The 26,483-nt window shown below is 43.0% G+C and overlaps 1 long non-coding RNA gene across 1 annotated transcript in view; it reads left to right on the top strand.

Moving 5' to 3' along the window:
- Positions 1-6,202: 6,202 nt before the first annotated feature.
- LOC141086213 (uncharacterized) overlaps positions 6,203-26,483 on the top strand; it is a 35,674-nt gene continuing 15,393 nt past the window's right edge. The window contains exon 1 of the long non-coding RNA XR_012231544.1: positions 6,203-6,336. This is a non-coding gene — a long non-coding RNA (uncharacterized lncRNA). The remainder of the gene's footprint in view (positions 6,337-26,483) is intronic.

Raw genomic sequence — 26,483 nt, 5'->3', positions numbered from 1 at the left:
TATGCTCCACACACGTATTCAGGTTTCAGCCTTACACAGAATAATAATATGAGTAATGAAACGCTCTATATGCAGTATATGCTGCTAGTTCGAAAATCTTACACAGACATTCTTTTATAAAGGGAAATTCGACATAATACCTCTGTTAGCATATGTTTTCTGATGTTTTATTTATGGCTACTCATGAACTAATTATCATTTTTTGACTACTCTTGCACTATGTATATATATCGAAAAATGTATTGGTTGCAAATTGCCTATGCTGATGTGTCATGATAATGAGTGACTTTTGGGGCCACATTGGCTCACATACTTTGTGAGGTATATATGATTTTTATGCACATGAATGTAACTAATTTAGCTAAAAATGGAGGGTTCTCAGTTCCTATATAGGTTCCTTTCTCATTTTTTCAGTTTTTATGTTTTGCTTTTTACTGAATTTTTTTTAATTTTTAGTTTAGCCCTCTATGGGACTTTTATATTTATTTGTCTGATCCCTGGTCTAATGCACTTCAGTATAGATGTATTGCAGTGCATTAGATCTGTCAGTCGTACAGTGGCAGAACGCCTGTTAGACCTTCTTTTTGCAGATTAGCAGTCCAGAGGACAGTATTTAACAAGTATTGACACCCTGCATCATTGGGGTACTGATGGGGTGGGAGAGGGAACCCCTTCCCTCTCACAACCTTCTAAAGGCATGTAAAGGGTTAGGCAGTGGAGGGAGATGCTGGCACAGTAGTTCAGCTATCAGTTTAGCTGTGATTGCTAGAGCACCGCTCCTGTGCTGACATAATTACCTGGATGTACCGGTATGATCAGTTGCATGAACTCACTACAATATAGGTTGAACAAAGCACATCCAATGTTAGAAATGGGTTGCTGTAGTTTTCTTGAAAATACTGACACCTCAATAAAAACTAAACCAACATAAAACAGATTTGTGTACTTTCTAAAGATTACTTCTCTAACGCGAAGATAAATATTGTTAATTTTAAATGAAAATCAAATCTGGCTCTTTTTTTAAAGTTCCTGACGTTGCATATTTATTCTAATAGAAAATGCTACTTAATTTGCAGAGTTTTCCCATCTATCAGCACATTATATCTGAGGAGATAATTTGACGAGAAGGTTTTCTGTTTCTGTTATTTTTCAGAACAAAAGTAATTAACTGCTGCAGGACACATATGGGTAATGTTCCTTCAGCTCAGTACAGCCTAGAACAGGAAGACAGGCTGGTGAATGAATCCAGATGACTATCAGATTCATGGGAAAACACACAAAACCATGAAGATAGTACAGATAATATTGTGCTCATCTTTTAGTAATCAAGACTACAAATAAAACATACCAGATTTAAGCATGATATTGAGATAAAAAGCCCTGGACTCATTCACTCAACATTTTTTTCATTGTATTGCAGTTGAAATCTTGTTAGATTTGTTTCTTCGTTTGTTATATATTCATGCATTTTCCTTAAAGCTAAAAAATACCTAAAACTATGGCTGAAAGAAAATGGTACGGCCTCGATTCATCACTCAGTTTATGCCAGAATTCGGAATGCAAAATTTCTGTTCAGCTCAAAATCTCTGAAAAATCTTGTGAGTTTTGGTGTTGTTACAACAGTCCAGGCTAGCTCCACCAACTTTTTGAAAAGTGGGTTTGTGCTGGGATGGGACAAAGCATGGCCAAGCCCACCTGACAAATTCATTATAATTTACACCACAAAAGTGTTGTAAAATTCACCATAAATGTACACTAGTCGGTGGTAGCAGTTACATTAATAAAGGAGGTGAATGGCAGTTTTAAGATATGCCAAATTCATTGAGAGGCACATTTTCCTCCAAAACTAAACTCATTAAAGGGAATCTGTCACAACATTTGACCTATTCAAATTATTAAAATAGGCATACAGGTTATTGAATGCTTAAAACAGTCCTACCTGTATGCCTTACATCAGATAAAAGATGATTTCTCAGCAACAAGTTATCACTTTATATAAATGACCTATTCCTGGCTCTGGGGCAGATGGTGCCTGGAAGATAACTCTGCCTCCAGAGCCTATTTTACATGAAGGGGAGTTACCAGTGTTATACAAGTAACTAACATAGAACAAGAGAAATGAAATTTTGTCTTCTTACAAACACAAACACATTTTTTGCTTCTCTCTGAGTTCTGCTACATTGCAACAATGTTACAAACCTGTCTGCCTGTGAGATGAAAGCTGAGAAGAACCTGCATATGTGTCAGGTATAATCACACACAGCTCTGTGGTGAGATCAGGAGTGCAGAGAGTGGCCATCACACATCACACTTTGCATTCCTCTGATATGCAGAATACAGGTAGGATTTTTTTTGCATTCTATAACCTGTAAGCCCACATTAATAGTATAGATAGGTCAAATGTGGTGACAAATTCCTTTTATGACAGGCGTGTAAAATGCCAATGTTAATGAATCAAGGCCATAGTTTTTGAACAATGAAGGCAATTTGCTTAAGTTTCAACATGCGCATAGATTTCCGCAAACCCCATGCAGATGTTTGGGAAAGTCACAATAGGTTCTCTAACTTAAGAAATCTGTCTCAATGAATACTCCCTAAAATGTAAATTCTCTCAAACACTTGTTTCATATTTTACTGGGCTTTTGGATGCATTTAGAAGAACTATAAATCTTAAAAATAATGCAAAAACATATATTTATTTCCCACTTAGAAAAACCATGATAAGAAAGAACTGATTTTCCCAGGTTCATGGTTTTGTCTCCCTGAAGATAAGGTGTGCCTGACAGCAACCCATCTCCATTTATTGAAACAATATGCATACTTGGCTGAGCATTTGATTTGAAGGGGATCTATCTCTGTGTTAGATCAATCAAGTATTGTAATTGTTCTTTTAGCTCTGCATTATTGTTCACATGGTGTATTATGTAAAAGTTTTAGGAAGTGTGGAAAAAATTAAGCAAAGTAAGAATGCATTCAAAATAAAAATAAGAACACATCTAAAACCACAATCAATATAACTGGGGCCTGATCACATATCAAATATACCACTGAAAAAAATTTACCAAAGACGGAGTAGATAGCAAAAAATAATATTTATTGAAAAATGCAGTGGGGAAAAAAGTATTTAGTCAGCCACCAACTGTGCAAGTTCTCCCACTTAAAAAGATGAGAGAGGCATGTAATTAACATCATATGTAGACCACAACTATGAGAGTCAAAATGAGAAAACAAATCCAGAAAATCACCTTGTCTGATTTGGCAAGATTTATTTTGCAAATTATGGCTGAAAATAAGTATTTGGTCACCTAAAAACATGCAAGATTTCTTGCTATCACAGACCTGTAACTTCTTCTTTAATTGGCTCCTCTGTCCTCCACTCATTACCTGTAGTAAGGGCACCTGTTTGAACTTGTTATCAGTATAAAAGACACCTGTCCACAACCTCAAACAGTCACACTCCAAACTACACTATGTTGAAGACCAAAGAGCTGTCAAAGGACACCAGAATCAAAATTGTAGCCCTGCACTAGGCTGGGAAGACTGAATCTGCAATAGGCAAGCAGCTTGGTGTGCTGAAATCAACTGTGGGAGCAATAATAAGAAAATGGAAGATATACAAGACCACTGATAATCTCCTTCGATCTCGGGCTCCACGCATGATCTCACCCCTTGGGATCAAAATGATCACAACAACGGTGAGCAAAAATCCCAATTCCACATGGGGGACCTAGTGAATGACCTGCATAGAGTTGGGACCACCGTAACTAAGGCTACCATCAGTAACACACTACGCCACCAGGGACTCAGATCCTGCAGTGCCAGATGTATCCCCCTGCTTAAGCTAGTAGATGTCCGGGCCCGTGTGAAGTTTGCTAGAGAGCATTTGGATTATCCAGAAGAGTATTGGGAGAATGTCATATGATCTGATGAAACCAAAGTAGAACTGTTTTGCAGAAACAAAACTCGTCGTGTTTGGAGGAGACAGAATGCTGAGTTGCATTCAAAGAACACCATACATACTGTGAAGCATGGGGGTGGCAACATCATGCTTTGGGGCTGTTTCTCTGCAAAGGGACCAGGAAGACTGATCTGTGTACCTGAAAGAATGAATGTGGCCATGTATTGTGAGATTTTGAGGGCAAACCTCCTTCCATCAGCAAGGGCATTGGAGATGAAACATGGATGGGTCTTTCAGCATGATAATGATCCCAAGCACACCACCAGGGCAATGAAAGAGTGGTTTTGAAGGTCTTGGAGTGGCCTAGCCAGTCTCCAGATCTCAACCCCATAGAAAACCTTTGGAGGGATTTGAAAGTCTGTGTTGCCCAGTGACAGGCCCAAAACATCTCTGCTCTAGAGGAGATCTGCATAGAAGAATAGGCCAACATACCACCAACAGTGTGTGCCAAATTTCTGAAGATTTACAGAAAACATTTCACCTCTGTCATTGCCAACAAAGGATATAAAACAAAATATTGAGATGAACTTTTGTTAATGGCCAAATAGTTATTTTCCACCATAATTTGCAAAATAAATCTTGCCAAATCAGACAAGGTGATTTTCTGGATTTGTTTTCTCATTTTGTCTCTCATAGTTGTGGTCTATCTATTATGTGAATTATAGGCCTCTCTCATCTTTTTAGGTGGGAGAACTTGTACAATTGGGCTGACTAAATACTTTTTCCCCACTGTATATAAGAAATTTAAAAAATATAATGAGCAAAGAGCAATAATAGTAAAAAGTATAAATGCCACAGTGGGAATGATTAAATAAAAAATTAAATAACATGCAGATCCATGCCTAAAGGAAGTACAAAAGACAACAATATATACCTGTGGAGTCAGCATGCATGCATGTCCGGCGCCATTTCATTGAAGACACTGTGACTGTAAATTCTCATACACAGTGTGTTCAATAAAATGGCGCCATAGTGCGGTATATGCACCCACTGACTCTGGCGCCACACTGCCCAGGCTCCCCCTATCCCGACTTCAGACCTGAAGAATGTGTCCAGCTTTATTTATTAGATAATGCTGTTATATTTTAAAACTTTTTAAAATGAAATCAGCAAAACAACAAAATCATGTACCGTATTTTTCAGACTATAAGATGCACAGGACCATAAGACGCACCCCAATTTTCAGAAGGTGCGGTGGTGGCAGCGGGCTGTTCTTTGGTGCAGGGACGGTGGCTCTGCCGGCATTTCCTCGCAGCCCGGAGGCCCCCGCACATCCCTTGCTGGCCGCCGCCATGTTGCAGTGGCCTCCGGGAACATGGACGACGGGAAGATGGCCGCCGGTCCGGGGACGGCGCATGCGCAGGTTCAGATCTCGTGCCGAGATCTCGGGGGACGAGATCTTGTTGCCGAGATTTGAATCTCATCCCCCGAGATCTTGGGACAAGATCTGAACCTGCGCATGCGCCGTCCCCGGACCGGCGGCCATCTTCCCAGCGTCCATGTTCTCAGAGGCCACCGCAACATGGCGGCGGCCAGCAAGGGATGTGCGGGGGCCTCCGGGCTGCGAGGAAATGCCAGCAGAGCCACCGCCCCTGCATCAGAGCACAGCCCGCTGCCACAACCGCACCGCAGAGCCACGCCCGCTGCCACCACCGCACCGCAGAGCCCCGGAGGTTAGTATATTGCGACCATAAGACGCACCCCCCACTTTCCCCAAAAATTTTGGGGGGAAAAAGTGCGTCTTATGGTCGGAAAAATACAGTAAATAATGTATGTTACCAATGTAAATCACCAACTAATTAACTATTTAATATATTTTGCTTGCTTATATAGTTCATTAATTCTATAGCACTTTAAATACATTATCATTACTGTCCCCTATTCAGCTCACAATCTAAATTCCCTACCAGTATGTCTTTAGAGTGTGGGAGGAAACCAGGGACCCAGAGGAAATCCATGCAAACTTAAGAGAACATACAAACTCCTTAAATTACTATTTTAAAGCAAAACAGGATTTACTCTTATATGTAACTATTCTGAGTTCATCTGACAAATTCAAGCATCCAGGAAGGTAAGAAGTCAACAAAAAAGTAGTGAATTTAAGCAAAAATGCAGATAGGACAATAAGAGGCTACAAGCACAATTTAATTTACATTGCTTTCAGTTAGTCAGGTCCTATTGTTTGACTTGACAAGGAGTCACAAGCACAAGCCAAATAAACTTAATTTCACTTGTAAGTTGCATTCAAACTGTTTCAAGCAGGATATATCCTACAGAAAGCAATATAGTGTGTGTAGCATAACACAAACCACATAAAGGAAGCAGGACATATTGCGAAAGCAGACTGAGATCCTTTACTAAAGACTGATTTTGAAGAGGTAACAAATTTAGTGTCCTTTTCTATGAAATAATTATATAATTAATAGTTTCCTTTTATGTGAAATAATTATAAAATGAATTTCTTATGTAATATATAATTGACATATATGAAAAAAATACATTTATGGCACTAGTTATTCTTGTATGATGACTATATCGAATTACAGTAAAGATGTATATCTTTGTACCGTGTTAGCCTGTAGATAGAAAAATATTCAGAATTGAGAGTCCTCAGTGGTTGATACCTTTTAATGGCTAACTGAAAAGATGGTAACACATTGCAAGCTTTCGAGACTCTTCAGATTTTGTATTAGTCTAGCCTGATGAAGAGACCTGAGTAGTCTCGAAAGCTTGCAATTTGTTACCATCTTTTCAGTTAGCCATTAAAAGGTATCAACCACTGAGGACTCACAATTCAGAATATTTTTATATCGAATTATTACACACTGGATTGTATATTTTTATCGCATATCAGCAGAAATTGTGTATCTTCTGTATATAATATTTGTTTAAACATTACTTTCTAATTTGTGTAATAAAATGTATAATACCCCTATTTTTAGAAAATAAGTGGTGCATAAGCCATGTTATACAATTAAATAATTATATTATATGATACTTATGGTTAGAATATGGATTCACTTTTCACAGTTTTGGTTCCACTTGTTATATATTTTCATCCTCTACTGTGCTTCATTTTCGAGTGTGTACACCTACTGGAAGTGTATACTCAGATACGGTTTACTAAGTCTAAGTTTCCACCTCCAGTAGGCATACATGCTGGAAAATGAAACGCGGCAGAGCACACGTTCACTCTTCCGGCACCATTATAGTCTAATGCCCAATCGGCACATATGTCCGAATCCTGTTTTGTGGGGGCTCAGACGTATGCCCTGACAGGGCCACCAAGTATGTACTAACTGCAATGTTAACGCACACTAAGGCTAAGAACAAGTTCTCCACTAACATAGCCTGTTCTAACACTTTAAGGCTGGCCCTTTATTTTAGAGCCGATCATTCTACCTACACCCATGTCAGCCAACATTCATACACAGTAGTGAGCGTTTGCTTTGCATAGTGTTTCTTGTCCTCAAGGAGAGCAATGTAATTGGCAGTCTGAAATCGGAAATGTGTGAATGACATCTCTCTCGATCATTGGTCAGTCGGTGCCCTCATAAATATTAGACCATTAGCTGAACCCCTTGATATAGTCAGAATTAACCAACATTGTTCTATTGTGTATGATGCCCTTAATCCCTTCAACCCCAGGCAATTTTCCATTTTTCCTATTTGTTTTTTTCTTCCTTTCTTCCAAGAGCGATAACCTTTCTATTTTTCCATCAATATAACCATATTGGCGATTCTTTTTTCCGGGATGTGTTGTACTTGTGAATGACACCATTGATTTTACCATAAAGTGTTCTGAAAAATAGAAAAAAAATTCCAAGTACTGTGAAATTGAAGAGAAATGCTAATTTCACAAATTGCTTTTTGGATTTTTTTATTAACCATTTTTAATACAGGAAAAAAAAACTGACCAGGGAATATGATTCCTCGGGTCAGTATGAGTACATATATACCAAACATTTATAGTTTATATTTTATTTAAGTGGTAAAAAAATCAGAAATCTGCATGAAAAAAAGATTTTGCACATGTCTTCACTTTCTGACATCCATAACATTGTTTTTTTTGTGATCTGGGGCTGAGTGATGACTTATTTTTAGGTGTGCTGACATTTTTATTGCTACTATTATTAGTTGATATTTTATTGCAATTTTACGGTGCCAAAAAAGAGATGAGCGACTTTGTCTTTTATAGGGTCGAGTCGGGTTTCATGAAAACCAACTTTCTCAAAAGTTGGGTCGAACGAAATCGGCCGACTATAGGGAAAAGTCGGAGGCTGACTGAAACACGAAACCCAATGCAAGTCAATGGGGAAGCAAAGTCGGCAGCAAGTGGAGGACAGTAAACACACCTACAGTGGCCATTTCAATGCCAAAACATCAATTCATGTTACTGTAGCTTGTCAACCTTAATTTACTTTATAATAATAGTTGCACATTGAAAACAGGGGGTTATTTGGCTAAAGTTGTGGGGGGGTAGGGCTGGCTCCAGGTATTCGTGTGCCCTGGGCCAAAGAGTGTCAGTGCATCCCTTTAACACATACCACAACTCATGATGCTCCGATGATACGGTACAGAAATATAGGTATAGTACAATGACAAATACTTCACTGCTTACATGACATGACTGATCTATTTTAAATTGTACAATAACTCAAAAAAAGGACAGTATATTACTCCATACAGTATTATGGCCACCACATTGTGCGCCATACAGAATAATGAGCCCCATATATTTCTCCATACAGAATAATTGGCCACATATAATGTTCCATACAGTATATGATGAGCTCCACATAATGCTACAGTATATGATGGTCCCCATGGACGATGCTTCAGTGTGTTATGGGCCCAAATAATGCTCCACATATAATGGGCTCCATTTCTAATGCTCCAGTGTATAATGGGCCCCATAAATGCTGCTCAAGTGTCTGATGTCCCCCATTTTGAATGCTCCAGTATATGATGGGCCCCATTTTTAATTAACCCAGGCATGGTATGTGAAAAGAGATCCATGGAGTAATCTGAAGTGTGTGCTACCGCATCCTTCACTTTTGGTGTTTGTGAAGGACACAAGGAAAGTGGCTGCTCCTGACCAGAAGCCAGCACTTACAACTCAGTGCTTGCAATTTTTTAAACTTCAGAAGAGGAGGCAATAGAGCTGGAGGCTGTTTCAGCAATGTAAGCCAAAATCAGTTCCTGATGCTCCGGCTTTAAAAGCAGTCTACCTACAGGCCTTCCAGGCCTTCCAGAGCTACACCATGATGCAGGCTCAACACCTCCTGCCTTAGCTGCTATTGTGTTTTTGGCACTACCAGCAGATGCACCACCACCATCAGTACCAGGTGGTCCCCCACGCCCACGTCCACGTCCTCTTCCACCATACGTCCTCATGTTTTAGAAAATTGACCCAAAATACCAGCAGATATATGGTACTGTATCAGAAGCATACAGCTCTATACAGTCTAGGGATAACAGTAAATATCCATATATATTTCATGAGTCATACACAGACGCTCACAGGCTCAGTATGAATTACCCAATAAAATAAAAGGGTATAGTATCACCAGATGCAAGCTATATATAGTATAGTGTACAGTGTGAATCTCCGTATACATTTCAGGAGGCAGACACAAACGCAAACACTCTCAGGCCCAGTATGGATTACACAAGAATATGAAAAGCTGTAAATGGGTAATGTAACACAAGTGTACAGCTGTATGCAGTGTTGGCCAAATTTGAAATCTCTGTATATATTTCCGGAGTCACCCTCATATGCTCACTCAGTCTGAGTTTGACCATAATAAAAAATGTTGTAAAAATGGTACTGGATAACAAGATAGCAAGTATATATATTATAGGGTGCAATTGAAATGTCCATATACATAGTCCCGTAGTCAGTCTCAGACGCTAATACTAAATATCGAACAAAGGTACTGTGTTGTGAGTTCATTTTTCCCTTCACCAGTGAGGTCTGATGAACTCCCTCTTCTGGCGAAGGAAGGTAGTGAGGCTGATTACCAAACAGCTGAGCAGGTAGATGATGACTGGGTCACAGGAACTGATGACTGGATATAAGGCAGCCGACGCCCTGCTGCCTTGCCGGTGATTTTCCTGCTGGATTCTTGGAGACCAGTCTGATTTCTGCTTCTCAAAGCTAAGTTTTGCTCTGCCTTTTGTACACTTTAGTTCTGGTTTTGTTTGCCTTGTTTTTTGGAGTTCAGCCATCCCCGGCTGGGGGTGAGCTGAATACCATTTTTGTCTCTGATCTGTTGATCTCTGGCTCTGTCTTCAGAATATACCTGAGTGCTGATATAGTCTTTTTGAAGCCTAGCGACTTCAGGGCCTGTTTTTCCTATCAGTCGGTTGGTTCATTTTTGGATAGGGTTTTTGCGGATTGCAGACAGCAGCTTTTCTATCCTGTCCTATTTAGTTAGCTTGGGACCCATCATTTGCTCAACCTATCTTTCTATCTGTGTTAGTGTTTTTCATCTTCCTTCACAGTTATTATATGTTGGGGGCTGCCTATTGCTTTGGGGTCTGCTCTGGGGCAGTTTAGATTTCCCCTTTCTGTCTTTAGGCTAATTTAGTTCTCCGGCTGTGATTGAGGGGTCTAGGGCACCGTAAGAACCCCCCACGGCTACTGCTAGTTGTTGTGGATAGGTTAAGGGGTCTGCAATCCGATAGCTTCCAACTTCTCTGGTTTTCTGGACTTAGCTATTATTTTTGTTTTTTCCTCCTTCGGTGACTCATCCATACCAGTACTGTATAACAAGATACAAGCTGTATCGAGTATAGGGTAAAAATTGGTATCTTCGATTCACCATATATATAGAAGGAGTAAACCACACATGCTCACTCACTATGGATGATACCGTAATACAAAATTTGGAACAAAGGTACTGTAACAGCACATACCAGGTGTATCCAGTCTAGGGGTAATTGTAAATTTCTGTCTGTACATCCGGAGTCAGACACAGACACTCACAGGCTCAGTATGTATTACACCAGAATTTAAAAAGTAGAAAAAGGGAAAGGTAGTCGAAGCCTACAACAGTATACAGTGTTGTGGTACTTTTAAATCTTTGTATATATTTCAATCTCAGTAAGCCAGTCCAGACTCTCAGCTACTGGAAACTACATGGATACAAGTACAGACGGAGAGTTGAGTGTTAGCAGAAATTTGGGAATTACTCATCTCGGGAAAACCTCCCAGTAGATGTTGCAGAGGCGATGCAAAACCTCAATTACTGTGTCTGTAGAGACAGCTAAAATGATTCTTTGTGAAGAAAGGATTGCTTTATCGCAGTAGCGTGGATCACATCACCGTTACTCGTCTCCATCAAATTGTGATCACAGGGAGAGATGTAGACATGGTCCTCACTGCCTATCATGATGTATCTGGTCATTTTGGAGTGCAAAAGACAGAAGCCACAGACTGTAGGTGATTCTATTGGATTGGTATGAGAGGAGACATTAAAAAATGGTGGCAGGAACATCACACATCTGTGACTATCACAACTGTGAAAGGTGATCATAAAGTACCACTGCATCCGCTTGTAAGTTGACGTTCATTACAAATGGTAGCCATTGATCATCTGAAGGAAGAGGCCAGCAGGACAGGGCATAGCTACATCTTAACCATCATCGATCAATACACCAGATTTCTAGTGGCTGTCCCTGTGAAGGATTTAACTGCCCAGACTACACAGCGATGGAGCAGGGAGAGGTAAGTATTGCAACTTGCAAGTGCTGTGGCCATGACCAAGCAGGGGGGCACACTCGTGGTCGACGGTACTGGCACAGGGCCCCTCATAGTATGTTGGTGTGTCTGATGGTGAGTGGGCCCCCCCACTATCAGAGACACTGTATTGTACTATCAGGGGCCCTGTGCCAGTGCCGTCGGCCATCTGTGGGCCCATCCACCTGTTCAGAGCAATGGCACTTGCCTGGGTGTGCCAGGTGTTGACCCCAGACATTGGGGGGTCAACACCTGGCACACCCGGGCCAGGAGTTGACCCCAGCCATTGGGGGGTGGGTGTTATGAATGGGTCACTGAGGAGAAAAAAAACAAAACAAGCTAAGTCACAGAAAACCAAAGGGATTGGTAACTATGCAGATTGCAGATCCCTGATCCTAACCACACAACTAGCAGCAGCCGTGGAGCGTACCTACGATGGTCCTAGACGCTTCATCACAGTCAGAGGACTAAATAAGCCTGAAGCAAGAAAAGGGGAAAACTAACTGCCCCAGAGCAGACCCCAAAGGAAAGACAGCCCCTACACATGTATTGATGGTGAAACAAGATGAAAGCACAAACACAGGCAGGAAAATAGGCTGAGCAAACGATGGGGCCCAAACTAACTAGAAAGGATAGAAAAGGAAAGACACTGTCTGCAATCTGCAAAAAACCCTACAAAAATAAAGTCCAACACTTCTTATAGCAAAATTAACCCTGAAGTCACTAGACTTCTCCCACTATATCAGCACTCTGAAATATTCTGAGACAGAGCAAAAAGAGGCCAATCTAATAAGGGACAAAAAGCAAATTGGCAAATACAGATAAATAAGAGTGGAAATTTAGCGCAGCCCCAGCCGGGGCTGGCTGACCACACAAAAAACTGAATTGACCAACAAAATCAAGTGTGAACATTAGCAGAAAAACTTAGCTTTAGATGACTGGAACAGAGCTAAAAACCAAGACCTGACAAGCCAGAAGGAATCACCAGCACCAGACTAGGGCGTCGGCTGTCTTAAATCCAGTCTGAGATTCCTGAGGTCCAGTCGTCATCCTCATTATCAGGTGTCAGATTTCTACTGATTAAATCAGCCTCACTACCTCCAGTTACCACCAGAGGGAGCCTGAAAGGAGAACTCACAACTGGTGGACCGAAAAATGAACTCACAACAGGTGGGCAGCCCACTTAGGGAGGTTTAAAAAATTGCATAGGTTGATGTGTTGGCTGGACATTCATCTGCTGCAAAGGGCGGAATTGGGCAAGTCCGAGGAAGAGGAGGACAAAAGCGAGGCAGTTTTCTGGCAACCTATGTGTCATCAGGGGAAGGTGGGACAAAATCCTTTGAAACCCATGCTTGGTTAATTTTAATGAGGGTTAGATCATCAACATTTTGGGTAGACAGATGGGTCCTTTTTTCTGTCAGGATTGATCCAGCAGCACTGAAGACTCTTTCAGATAACACACTAGCAGCAGGGCAAGCGAGCTCCTGTAAGGCATATTTTGCCAATTCAGGCCAGGCATTCAAGCAAAAAAGGAAGCACACTGTAGCGCCATAACATGCAAATATGAAAAATGAATTGCATTACTGCATTATAAATATGAAAAATTGAGAAAGTTTAGTGCATAAAATGGCCAAGTTATGTGTACCTGGAAGCCACGTTAAGGCATTTCTCATTTTCCAGGTCCCTGTCTATGCCAATCCTCACTAAGACTGAAGTCTCCATCTGAATGGGAACCTTTGAAAAATCCTCTGTTTAGACTGAAGTCTATCTCTTTGTGGAGGGGAAGTGGCCCTGCTTTGATTAAAAATGCCTGCGGCTAACAGGTGGAGTGCTCAGGCAGAAGGTTGAATGTATATGAGTTGGTGACTCTAGGTTAAGCACCTGTTCACACAATGTTTATGCTTGGATGTGACGGTCAGTTTTTGAAATTTGTATTCATTTACCTTCTGACTGAGCACTCCACCTGTTAGCCGCAGGCGGTTTTAATCAAAGCAGGGCCACTTCCCCTCCACAGAGATATAGACTTCAGTCTAAACATAGGATTTTTCATAGGTTCCCATTCAGACGGAGACTTCAGTCTTAGTGAGGATTGGCATAGACAGGGACCTGGAAAACGAGAAATGCCTTAGCGTGGCTTCCAGGTACACATAACTTGGCCATTTTATGCGCAAAACTTTCTCAATTTTTCATATTTCTAATGCAGTAATGCAATTAATGCAATTCATTATTCATTTTTCATATTTGCATGTTATGGTGCTACAGTGTGCTTCTTTTTTTGCTTGAATGTATATGAGTTGGTGACTCTAGGTAAAGCATCTGTTCACACAATGTTTATGCTTGGATGTGACGGTCAGTTTTTGAAATTTGAATTCAGGGCATGCGTCCAGTTTAGAGGCCCAATAGTTAAAGGGGAATGACCTGTGAGGGAAAACATCGATATGGGAGGAGAAGTAGTTTGTAACCATAGATGACAACTGCTTTCTCCTGTCACTTTTAATCGATGCAGTATTAGCATTCGTGGGAGCGGTACTTGAGAAATCATTCCACAACATGGTCATTAAACCCCTGTCTCCAACGCCACTACGGCTGTGTGCACCACAAACACCTCTTCCATTGTGCCCACTATGGCTCGTGAGAGAACCAGCACTGCTGCTGTGTGCTGGGAAAGCCTCAAACAGTTTACCAGAGTTGCTTGTTTGTTAGCCAATATTATCTCTAGGTTCTCCTGTGGCATGATGTTGTGTAATTTGCCTCTGTAGCGTGGATCGAGGATGCTGGCCAGCCAGTAGTCGTCATCCCTCATCATTTTGGCAATGCAGGGTTTATTTTTAGGATCCGCAAGGCATAATTGCACATGTGGGCCACTGATCCATGTGTCAATGATGCACTGCCACTGCTGGGTGGAGGGGCACTTTCTGGCAAATCAACATCCCTCCATTCACGCACAAACCCTGCACCTGACCTTGGAAAGCCAACATTTTCTCTTACCCCCTGAGAAGCATCCTCCTGCCCAAAATAATCATCCCCCTCATCCTCCTCCTCCCCTCCACCTCGTCCAGGACAGTTCCCTGACCAGACAATGGCTGACTGTCATCAAGGCTTCCCTCCTCCTCCTCCGCTGCAGACGCCTGATCCTTAATATGCACCAAACTTTGCATGAGCAGACGCATAAGTGGGATGCTCATGATTATGAAGGCATTGTCTGCGCTTACCAGCCATGTGCATTCCTCAAAACACTGAAGGACTTTACAGAGGCCTTTCAGCTTTGACCACTGCACACCCGACAATTCCATGTCTTCCCTCAAACTGCCTGCCCGTGTATTCTCCCACAAATGCATTACAGCCTGCCTCTGTTCGCACAGCCTCTCAACCATGTGTAGGGTGTAGTTCCACCTTGTTGCAACATCTATGATTAGGCAGTGCTGTGGAGGTGGAGCAATCACTGCAGCTTCTGCATACGAGTGGAGTGGACGTTTAAGCGACGGATGTGCGATCACAGTCTTTGCACTTTATGGAGCAGGGATGTTAACTCTGGATAATTATTAAAGAAGCCCTGCACCACCAGGTTCAAAGTGTGAGCCAGGCAAGGTATGTGTGTGAGTTTTGCATGGGCTATGGCTGCCACAAAATTATGTCCGTTATCACTGACTACCTTGCCTGCCTGAAGATGTAGACTGCCCAGCCATGACTCAGTTTGTCGCTGCAAGTAGTCGGCCAGTACCTCCGCAGTGTGTCTGTTGTCGCCCAAACACATCATCTTTAACACAGTCTGCTGACGCTTACCACTAGCTGTTCGATAGTGTGACACCTCGTGTGCAACACTGCCAGCTGCGGATGGAGTGCTCGTGTGACTGCGTTCTGTGGACGAGCTTTCGCTGATAGAGGAGGAGGAGGATCGAAAGCCTACAGCCAACTGTTTCCTATACCGTGGGCTAGGCAGCACTGTTCCACCACCGCTGTCCCCTGTGGAGCCTGCATCAACCACATTAACAGTGATGGACACGTAACGGCCCTGGCCATGCCTACTGGTCCATGCATCTGTTGTGAGATGCACCTTTCCACTCACTGACTTTTTTAGTGCATGGACAATGCAGTCTTTCACATGCCGGTGGAGGGCAGGGATGGCTTTTCGAGAAAAGAAGTGCCGACTGTGTAGGTCATAGCGTGGGACAGCATAGGCCATGAGGTCACGGAAAGCTTTGCCTTCAACCAAACGGTAGGGCATCATCTCTAATGAGATTAGTTTGGCAATGTAGGCGTTCAAATAAAGTGTATGCGGATGAGAGGATGAGTACTTTCTTGTCTTACTCAGAGTGTCTGGTAGGGTGAGCTGGACTGGAGAGCTGCACATGGGGAAAGTAGCGGTGGACCGGACAGAGTGAGAGGGGGTTGGTGATGGTATTGGTGGTGATGGCCTAGATTCAGTGTTGTGTTGCAAAACCATTGTGATTCCCTGAGTGCTTTGGCCTTGCAATGACACCTCCACATTTAGTGCTGGTGGTGTGCTTAACGGTGGCGATTGTCTTACAGTGGAGGAAGCGATGGAGCGTTGCTGGCTACCTTCAGTCGGAGCAGGTGCACACATGCTACCTGAGGTTTTGAAGGCCGTCCACGCTTGCAAGTGCATGTTGATTAAATGTCTAAGCATGCAACTGGCTTTCAAATTTTGGAGTTGTTTACCTCAGCTAAAGGTCCTTCTGCACTTCTTACAGGTAACCTTTGCCTCATCAGTAGGATTTTGGGCAAAGAAGTGCCACACTGCACTCTTCCTACTATGGTATACATTTTCTTGCCTTGCACACTGTGCTAAGTTGACCGTCTGGCCAAGCTGCCCTGCAACTCTTAGTTTTTGTTCCACGTTTTTGGACAGCTACGGGCCTGGCAGATAAGCGCTGCTGCGATGTCAATGCCTGCTGCGGACCCTTCTCCTTATCTGAACTATTGCCAGGGCCACCCTCCTCCCCCAATGGATGCCAATCCGGGTCCAGAACTGGGTCATCCATCACCTCCTCTTCAAAGTCATCTGCACCTTCCTCTTTACCTTCCTCTGTGTCACTGTGTAAGGTGGTATAGTACGAGTGAAGGGGCACCTGAGTTTCATCAGGGTCAGATTCTGGCTCAATAGACTGCGAGGGCAATATAGTGCTCTGGGTCGATATACCAGCAGAATCATCTAGCAGTGGCTGTGCATCAGTGCACTCCATGTCAGATTCATTTTGGACTGGGGAATTCTGGATTTGACTGGATAACCCAGGCATGGTATGTGAAAAGAGCTCCTTAGAGTAATCTGAAGTGTGGGCTGCCGCATCCTTAACTTTTGGTGGGGGTGAAGGACACAAGGAAAGGTGTTTTTCCTGACCAGAACCCTGCACTGACGACTCTGTGTTTGCAGGTTTCGAACGTTCAGGAGAGGAGGCAATAGAGCTGGTGGCTGTTTCGGTAATGTATGCCGAAACCTGTTCCTGATGCTCCGGCTTTAAAAGCGGTTTTCCTACTCCAAGAAAAGGCAACCTTACAGGCCTTCTTGGGCCAGACGATGACGCAGGCTCAACACCTCCTGCCTTAGCTGCTATTGTGCTTTTGCCAAAACCAGCCGATGCACCACCACCATAAGTACCAGCTGCGCCCCCCTGCCCACGTCCGCGGACTCTTCCACCATACTTCCTCATGTTTGGGAAAATGTACCAAAAATACCAGCAGAGAGATGGTACTGTATGAGGAGCGTCCAGCTGTGTAACGTGTATTAGAAAAATTAAATCTACGTATATATTTGGTTAGTCACAGACGCTCTCACAGTATGTATTGGACCGTAATCCAACAAGCAGATATACGGAACTGTATCAGAAGTGTACAGCTGTATACGTTTTTTGTGTAACTAACAATCTCCGTATATGTATTTGCGGAGTGTTACAAACACACGCTGACTCTGTATAGATGTGACTGTAATGCGAACGGAAGATATACAATACTGTTTGAGAATCGGACAGCTCTATATGGTGTGTGTATGGAAACTTGTCAATCTCCATCTATTTGTATAGGGACTGACACACGCTGTCTCTGTCTAGTTTTTTCCTGTAATCAAACAGCAGATATACGAAACTGTTTGAAAAGCGGACAGCAATCTAAGGTGTAAGTCTGGAAAAATGGAAAAACTCCTCGGCTTTTTCTTCCAGAGTCACACCCAGATAGCTTCTATTTGTCCGTGATACCAGCCGGTACAAAGTAGGGTGTGAGGAGTGTACACCGCTATACGGTGTCTGTATGGAAAATTGTCAATCTCCGTCTATTTGTATAGGGACTGACACACGCTGTCTCTGTCTAGTTTTGACCATAATCAAACAGCAGATATACGAAACTGTTTGAAAAGCGGACAGCACTCTAAGGTGTAGGTCTGGAAAAATGGAAAAACTCCTCGGCTTTTCCTTCCAGAGTCACACCCAGATAGCTTCAATTTGTCCGTGATACCAGCCGGTACACAGTAGTGTGTGAGGAGTGTACACCGCTATACAGTGTGTGAAAAAATGAATGCTCAGTAACTCACCAGGACAAAATAAAAGTTGAAGTGCTTTGAAAAAAGCAGTTTGAACAGCAGTGTGCACACAGCAATGCAGCTAGCAGGTAGCCTTAAAAGGCAGCCTAATCCCCACCAGCGCTGCTGCACACAACAAAAATCCTCCCCTTTCACTGCACACTAACTGTACAGTGAAAAGCGCTATCAGCAGAAGCAGTTTTTTTTTCTTCTTCCCTGCCTAACGCTCTCCCTATTCAGAATCACCTCTCCCTATTCTAAGATCGGCAGAAGTAAGATGGCAGTCGGCGGTCACAGCCTTTTATACCCACTGTGACACCACACAAAGCCAGTCAATCACTTCAATGCTCTTCTCTAAGATGGTGGTAGCCGCTGCCCATGTCATCATGTTGCCCACAGTGTGCGTCCTCCATCATTGGCTGAGAAAAGGCGCTGGAAGCATTATTTTAAACGCGCTCTGACCTCACTCAATGGTCGGGTTTTGATCGGCGAAACCCGACTTTAGCTAAAGTTGGCTATTTTTTTATTTGACTGACCCATTTTGCTCATCTCTAGTCATGATCCATTTTTGGATCTGTGGCAGATTAAAACGTTTTTCCTTTCAGGCCATCGGGGAGGTTAATGTTATCCCCCACTGGCCTGCTGGTGTAATTACATTGCTGCTAGTTCTGCTGATGTGGGTCACCTGATGCATCAGCTGAATGTTGGTGATACAAGTCCTTGTGGAGACCAACCAAGCTGGAGACAGGAGCTTTCTGGTGCAGTGCTGCTTCAGCTGAATGCTGGGATCTGGTGCCTTACTCTGCTGTGCGGTGCATTGCAGCAGAGAAAGCTAAGTGTTGCATTTTTGTTCCCCTTTCCCTGTGGTGTCTGTCTTCCCTTTCCTTTTTGTTGGATTAGGCCGGCGTCACACTAGAGAGAAACACAGATGAGTGAGAGGTGTAAAATCACACTAACATGTTTAATAAGTAATAGAAAGAATAGATATATACACATAGAATATATATATATATACTCCGTGCAGCCTCACTGACGTCCCTGGCCTGAGGTAAACTGATGAGCATGGGAAAAAGTTCAGAAACTTTCCCACGCTTATTAGTTCATCTCCGGTCAGCCGGGGAGGCTGCTCAGAGATGAACTAATTCATTTGGATGTGGTTTACAGCGGGTCTGGTCGCATTAGCAACTGTCCAGTTGTAAACCAGTTAACCCCTTCTGATGGATTGCAGTGGGAGACCTGACTGACCAGCGGAGAGGTATGTATATTGCTGCTTTTATATTTTATTTTTGTTACAGGACCATGTTTATTATGGATTAGAAGAGGAATAAATTTGGTCAAAAACTTGGTGTGATTCTTTTATTAAAAGAATTTTTAATTAATGTGCGTGTGTTTTTAACCCTTTAATATTCTAGGGTTAATAATGGAGAAGTGTCTTTTTGACATCTCTCCATTATTAACCCTGCTTAATGTCTATGGCATGTATATATATATATATATATATATATGTATTCTATGTGTCTATATCTATTCATTTGATTGTGTTTTAACCTGTCATTGGGCTCCATTTTATGTCCATTTTGCAAGCCGGCGAGAAAATCTCTGCATACGGATGACATACGGATGCTTACATGCGCAAAAAACGCTGCCACACCTTGACAATGGATGACATACGGATCCCTTAGTGCAGCAGTGGGACCAGTGTACTCACCTGCCAGTTCCTTACTTAGAAATAGGGGCAGTGCAAGTGAGGGATTAGGTGTCCTGGTCGGCGACGGGGTGAAAGAACCTGTATCAGAACAATTGGGAGATCAAGGTACATCCTTAGGTGAGTGCAGGAAGTGTCCATTCCCCCGTTCCATATCGACAGGGCCTACCGCTGTTATTATGTCCCTGGTGTTCCTTTGTGTTTTGCCGTTCGGTGACGGGCCAATTGTTGAGTCGTGTCACGCTAGGACAGTCACTCCATCACATTATAACCAACTGACCTATTTTTTTTCTGGTAAGCCATGGCCCAAATGCAGGCCTTTGCCCAACTGCTTCAGACCCTCACCGATGAGCTTAAGGTGCTGCGTGGTAAGGTGGTGCAGCAACTGCAGCAATTGGTGGGGTTCTGGGCCTCGGCTCAGTTGCAGGTTCAACCAGAACCCAAGATATCTCTCCCTGACAGGTTTTCTGGAGGGAGATATACATTTTTGATTTTTCAGGAGGCCTGCAATTTGTACATCAGACTCTGCCCTCGTTCAGCAGGGAGTGAGAAACAATCGGTGGGAATCATCATATCCCTTCTTAAGGGTGATCCCCAATCCTGGGCCTTCTCCCTGCTGGCCGATTCACCATCTCTATGGTCAGTGTATGAGTTTTTTGTGGCTCTGGAACTGGTGTATGGAGATCCTGATGGCATCTCCCTGGCGGAATCCCGACTCTGTAAGATCAAGCAGGGGGCCGGCTGACTGAGGAGTACTGCTCAGAATACCGGAGGTGGGTCACTGACACACGGTGGAATGAATCATAGAATCATAGAATCGTAGAGTTGGATGGGACCTCCTGGGCCATCTGGTCCAACCCCCTGCTCAAAGCAGGATTCGCTAAATCATCCCAGACAGATGTCTGTCCAGCCTCTGTTTGAAGACTTCTATTGAAGGAGAACTCCCCACCTCTCGTGGCAGCCTGTTCCACTTATTGATCAGTCTAACTGTCAAAAAGTTTTTCCTAATATCTAATCTGTGTCTCCTGCCATTCAGTTTCATCCCATTGCGTCTAGTCTTTCCTTGTGCAAATGAGAATAAAGATGATCCTTCTACAATGTGACAGCCCTTGAAATATTTGTAGACAGCTATTAAGTCTTCTCTCAGTCTTCTCTTCTGCAAGCTAAACATTCCCAAATCCTGCAACCTTTCCTCATAAGACAGGGTCACCATTCTGGTCGCTCTTTTCTGAACTTGCTCCAGTTTGTTGATGTCTTTTTTAAAATGTGGCACCCAAAACTGGACACAGTATTCCAGATGAGGTCTGACCAAAGAGGAGTAGAGGGCAATAATGACTTCACATGATCTAGACTGTATGCTTCTGTTTATACATCCTAGAATTGCATTTGCCTTTTTTGCTGCTGCATCACACTGTTGATTCATATTCAGTCTGTGATCAATTAGTATACCCAAGTCTTTTTCACATGTGCTGTTGCTTAGCCCTATTCCTCCCATTTTGTATATGCTTTTTTCAATTTAATTGCCAAGATGTAGTATTTGCATTTTTCCCTCTTAAGAACCATTCTGTTAGTTGCTGCCCACTGCTCCAGTTTATTTATATCTTTTTGAATCCTCTCTCTCTTCTCTAGTATTAGCTATCCCTCCTAGCTTTGTGTCATCAGCAAATTTAATCAGTTTACCCTCAATTCCTTCATCTAAATCGTTGATAAAGATGTTGAACAATACAGGGACCAGGACAGAGCCCTGTGGTACCCCACTTGAGACATTCTTCCAACTGGATGTGCAGCCATTTACGACCACTCTTTGGGTCCAATCACTGAGCCAGTTATGAATCCACCTAACAGTTGCCTTGTCCATTCCATACTTAGCCATTTTTTCAATAAGGATTGTGTGAGATACCTTGTCAAATGCTTAGCTGAAGTCAAGATATACCATATCTACAGCATTTCCCTGTTCCACCCAATCAGTGATACTGTCATAGAAGGAAATTAAGTTAGTCTGACATGACTTATTAGTTACAAACCCATGCTGACTCTGTTTAATCACTTCATTCTTGTCCAGGTACTTACATACATGTTGTTTAATAATTTGCTCAAAGATCTTTCCTGGTATAGAAGTCAGACTCACCGGCCTATAGTTGCCTGGGTCCACCTTCTTCCCCTTTTTGAAGATAGGAACAACATTTGCTCTTCTCCAGTCTTCTGGGACTTCTCCTGTTCTCCAAGAATTTTCAAAGATTATGGAGAGGGGTTCAAAAATTTCTTCTGCTATCTCCTTTGGAACTCTGGGGTGTAATTCATCTGGACTTGGAGACTTGAATTCATTTAGGTTAGCTAAGTGCTTCCTTACTAACTTTCTGTTTATAGATATCCTGGATTCTTCTATTCCCTTAATAGGACAATGAAGAACCGTTGATGTTACATTTCCTTTCTGAGAGAAAACAGATGCAAAATAGGAATTTAAAAGTTCGGCCATCTCAACATCCTGTCTTACCATTTCATCATTTTCATCCTGTAAAAATCCTATAGCATCTTTGACTTTTCTTTTACTTTTGACATATCCCCAAAATCCTTTATTATTGCTTTTGATATCTCTTGCAAGCCTCAATTCATTGTCAGCTTTAGTAATCTGATTTGTGCCCTACGATTTCTGCAGACAGCATTATATTCTTCTTTAGATTGCCTCCCTCTTTCCATTTTATAAATATTTCTTTCTTCCTTTTTAGCATGTGCTTAAGTTCTGTGTTCATCCATCCTGGTTTCCTTAAATGCTTCCTAGTCTTCCCTCTTTTCAGAATTGTTAACGATTGTGCTTTGAGAATTTCATTTTTCAAGATTTCCCATCCTTTCTGGACATTTTTGTCCTTAAGGATATCCAGCCATTGGATCCCTCCAATTCTATTTCTGAATCACTTAAAATCGGCCTTTCTGAAATCTAACCTTGACGTCTGAGTCTTCACAGGTCCTCCTCCTCTAGTTATCCAAAATTCTAAAATAGCATGGTCGGTTCCTCCTAGGGTCCCAGCCACTTTTATCTCCTCAACCATTTTCTCCCTGTTTATAAGGATTAGATCCAAGGTAGCAGTTCCCCTTGTTTTCACCCCTACCTTTTGCAAGATAAAGTTGTCAGCAAATGAGGATAAGAATTTCCTTGACCTGTTAGTTTTGCCTTAAGGAGTCATTTGTTTCAGGGTATGTCCCCAAGGTTGCAGGATACTCTGGTGCCATATACTGCCCCCAGGACATTGGAGGCTGCCATGTCCCTTGCTTTCCAGGTGGATAGACACCTCAGGGAGAGGCATACAACAAATGTGCCTCCTGTTGTCCTTGCTAGGGAGGAGGACACAACGGTGCAGGTGGACGAGGCCATGCAGGTGGCAGGAGGTGGTTCCCAAACGGGGTTGCCGCTGTGGTGTGGGGGCATTTTTTTGTGGGCAGACTGGGCATTTTATCTGGTTCTGCCCAGCTCGTGCCAAAGTAGTACCATCTAAGAAGCCGTGTCCCCCTGGTTGTGTGGAGGGAGGTTATCGGGGAGTGTATATTTCCTCAATCTTTCCACTCAGTGTACCCTGTCTGCTGAAGTGGTGGTTGGCGGGGTACATGAGGGTATACCGGTGTTGTTGGACAGTGGAGCAGTGGATGCTCACTTCGTCCAGACCCATGGTCTGAGTTGTAGAACGCTGGCAAAACCCGTAAGCGTCCAGGCAATTGACTCTGTCCCACTCAGTCTTGAAAGGGTCACTCAAGTCGTAGACGATATACACCTACGTATAAGAACTCATCATGAAGAGTCTCTATCATGCTACGTCTTGGGGGAATAACAACATCCATAGTTTTAGGCCTCCCTTGGTTGAAAAACCACAACCCAGTCATAGGTTGGCGGTCTAGTGAAGTAGTCAGCTGGGATCAGTCATGTGAAGGATGCTGCCCAGGGGCTATGATCTCTGCCGTCCATCTACAACTTACCCCTTCTTCTCCGGTGGGGGTAAGCAGAGGTGCTGCCAGGGAGCAGGGGCAAGTCTCAACCCTCACCACAAGCTAACCCTGAGTGTCGGAGTCCTATTAGGAGGAGGGGTTAGGGGAGGGTGGTGGTTCCTTCTGAGTTCTGTCAGTTCTGTAAAGAGTTCACCATCTTGTGGCAAACGTGTGTGTGGCAATAAACCTTCAGGTCCGGACCTGTGTGTGAATGAATACGTATGGGTGTCCACTAAAAACATCCGGTGGAAGTATGCCATTGGGGCCTGGATTTCTCAGCTAATCGGGTTGTATCGGGTGTCGGCCATTCTCAGCCCGGACAATTTTTTTGAGAAAATCCCATATCCAAATTGCTTTCTTGCAAGAAACACATGCCAGCCCAGCCAAGCCAGCCAAACTATCTTCTCATTGGTTCCCAGAGGAGCATCAGAGCTGCTCTCCTGACTCAAAATCTGATTTCCCGGGCTCTCCCATGGGAGTTTATGGATTCTCGCACAGATAACATGGGTAGAATGATGTTGGTAAAAGGGAAAATAGCTTCCCACGTCTTTACTCTTGCCTCTGTGTATTTACCTAATGTTGGACAGGTCTCTGCACTGGCGGGTCTCCTGGATTCTATTGCTGCATTCTCGGAGGGTACTCTGGTCCTGGGGGGTAACCTCAATATCGCACTTGACCCATCTGTAGACATATCTTCTGGAGCTTCATCTCATTCCCTAGCAGCACTACATAGAGTTAGAAGGACATTACATGACCACCAACTTATCGACACTTGGAGACTACTACACCCATCGGAAAGGGACTTCTCTTTTTATTCGTCAGTCCATGACTCTTATTTTAGACTAGACTATTTCTTTGTACACCACAAATATATCTCTAAGATACAGGAGACTGACATAGACTCCATTACCTTCTCAGACCATGAGCTCTGTTCTATCGTGCTTGCCCTGCCCTCCTTGGCCTCCCGTCAATGACAGTGGAGACTAAACTCCTCTCTCCTGGATGATCCTATGGTTACTCAGGAGATTTTACAGACCCTTGAGAGAATTTTTTGAACTAAACAAATCTGCTGATAGTTCTCCAAACACTGTTTGGGAGGCTCATAAATGCATGATCAGAGGAGTATTGATAAAACATGGGGCGAGGCGGAAGAGGGAGAGGGAGGCAGATCTTGATGCCCTTGTGACCCAATTAAAAATACTGAAAACAAGCCATAAAACTTCCCCTACAGAAGCAACAAAAATTGCACTCATTAAAGTGCGAGACAATTTGCGTAACCTTCTTAATAAAAAGGCCAAGGGGATTCTAGCCCGTTGTAGGCGACACTACTACGAACATGGGAACAAATGTAGCAAATCCCTCGCAGAAGCATTAAGACAGCAAAGAGCTACAGTAGGTCTTATATTCCAGAAATATTCTCCACCACCCATGACATTGCAAAAGCCTTTCAGATAATAAAAATCCTGCCACCGCCTCGCTCGGTTTTCGCTCCCGTGTAAAGGATTATATTATGAAGGCAGGTTTACCAAGGCAGATCTCCAGAGACATATTGATGCTGAAGGAACCCATAAATGAACAAGAAGTGCACTCGTCTATTTCTGCATTTAAAAATGGTAAGGCACCAGGTCCCGATGGCTTCCTGGCCCTTTACTACAAGAAATTCAGAGATTTACTAATCCTGGAAATGTTAGCCTCCTTTAATTCAATGTCTAAAAATAACCCCCCAAATCCAGATTCTCTGAGAGCCCATATTGCAGTGATACATAAAGAAGGGAAAGACCCGACCCAGTGTGCTAGCTTCTGCCCCATTTCCCTGTTAAATGTTGATGTAAAACTCTTTGCCAAGATCCTTGCATTTAGACTTGCACCCCTTCTCTCAGGAATTGTTCACCCAGACCAAGCTGGATTTATGCCAGGCTGAAAGGCCAGAGATAATACTATTAAGTCTATTAACTTAATTCATCATGCTAAATCCCGGAATGTCCCATCAATCCTCTTATCCACTGATGCCGAGAATGCATTTGATGGGGTCAATTGGGTTTTCATGGAAGAGACCCTCATTCACCTGGGTCTGGGAGCAAGGATGCTCCAGTGGATCTTGTCTCTGTATTTAGTCCCTTCCGCCAGGGTTCAGGTAAACCATGCACTTTCAGATCCGTTTTATATTTATAATGGCACACGACAGGGATGCCCTCTGTCCCCCCTCATTTTCATCCTCACCCTTGAACCCTTTCTTAGACATGTTAGAGCCAACCCCAATATCTCGGGTATTCATGTACTTTAAAACACTTATAAACTAGCAGCATACGCAGATGACCTTCTTTTCTTCATTACCTCACCTAAGATCTCCCTGCCTAACCTAATGAATGAATTCAGAACATATGCCCAATTGTCTAATTTCAAGATTCATTTTTCAAAATCCGAGGTGCTTAACATTAATTCTTCCCCGGAACTTGTAAGATCTTTACAGAAGTCTTTCAGTTTCAAATGGGCTACCCAACACCTGAAATATTTAGGAGTAAGACTATCTGCAGACATCAATTCTCTATATCGATGGAACTTCCTTAGCCTT

Source organism: Dendrobates tinctorius, unplaced genomic scaffold, assembly GCF_039654945.1.
Source record: "Dendrobates tinctorius isolate UK_male_01 unplaced genomic scaffold, ASM3965494v1 ptg000030l, whole genome shotgun sequence".
In the NCBI taxonomy this organism is placed as follows: Eukaryota; Metazoa; Chordata; class Amphibia; order Anura; family Dendrobatidae; genus Dendrobates; species Dendrobates tinctorius.
The sequence above is the reverse complement of the archived record's forward strand: the minus strand, read 5'-3'. Positions and strand labels throughout refer to the sequence as shown.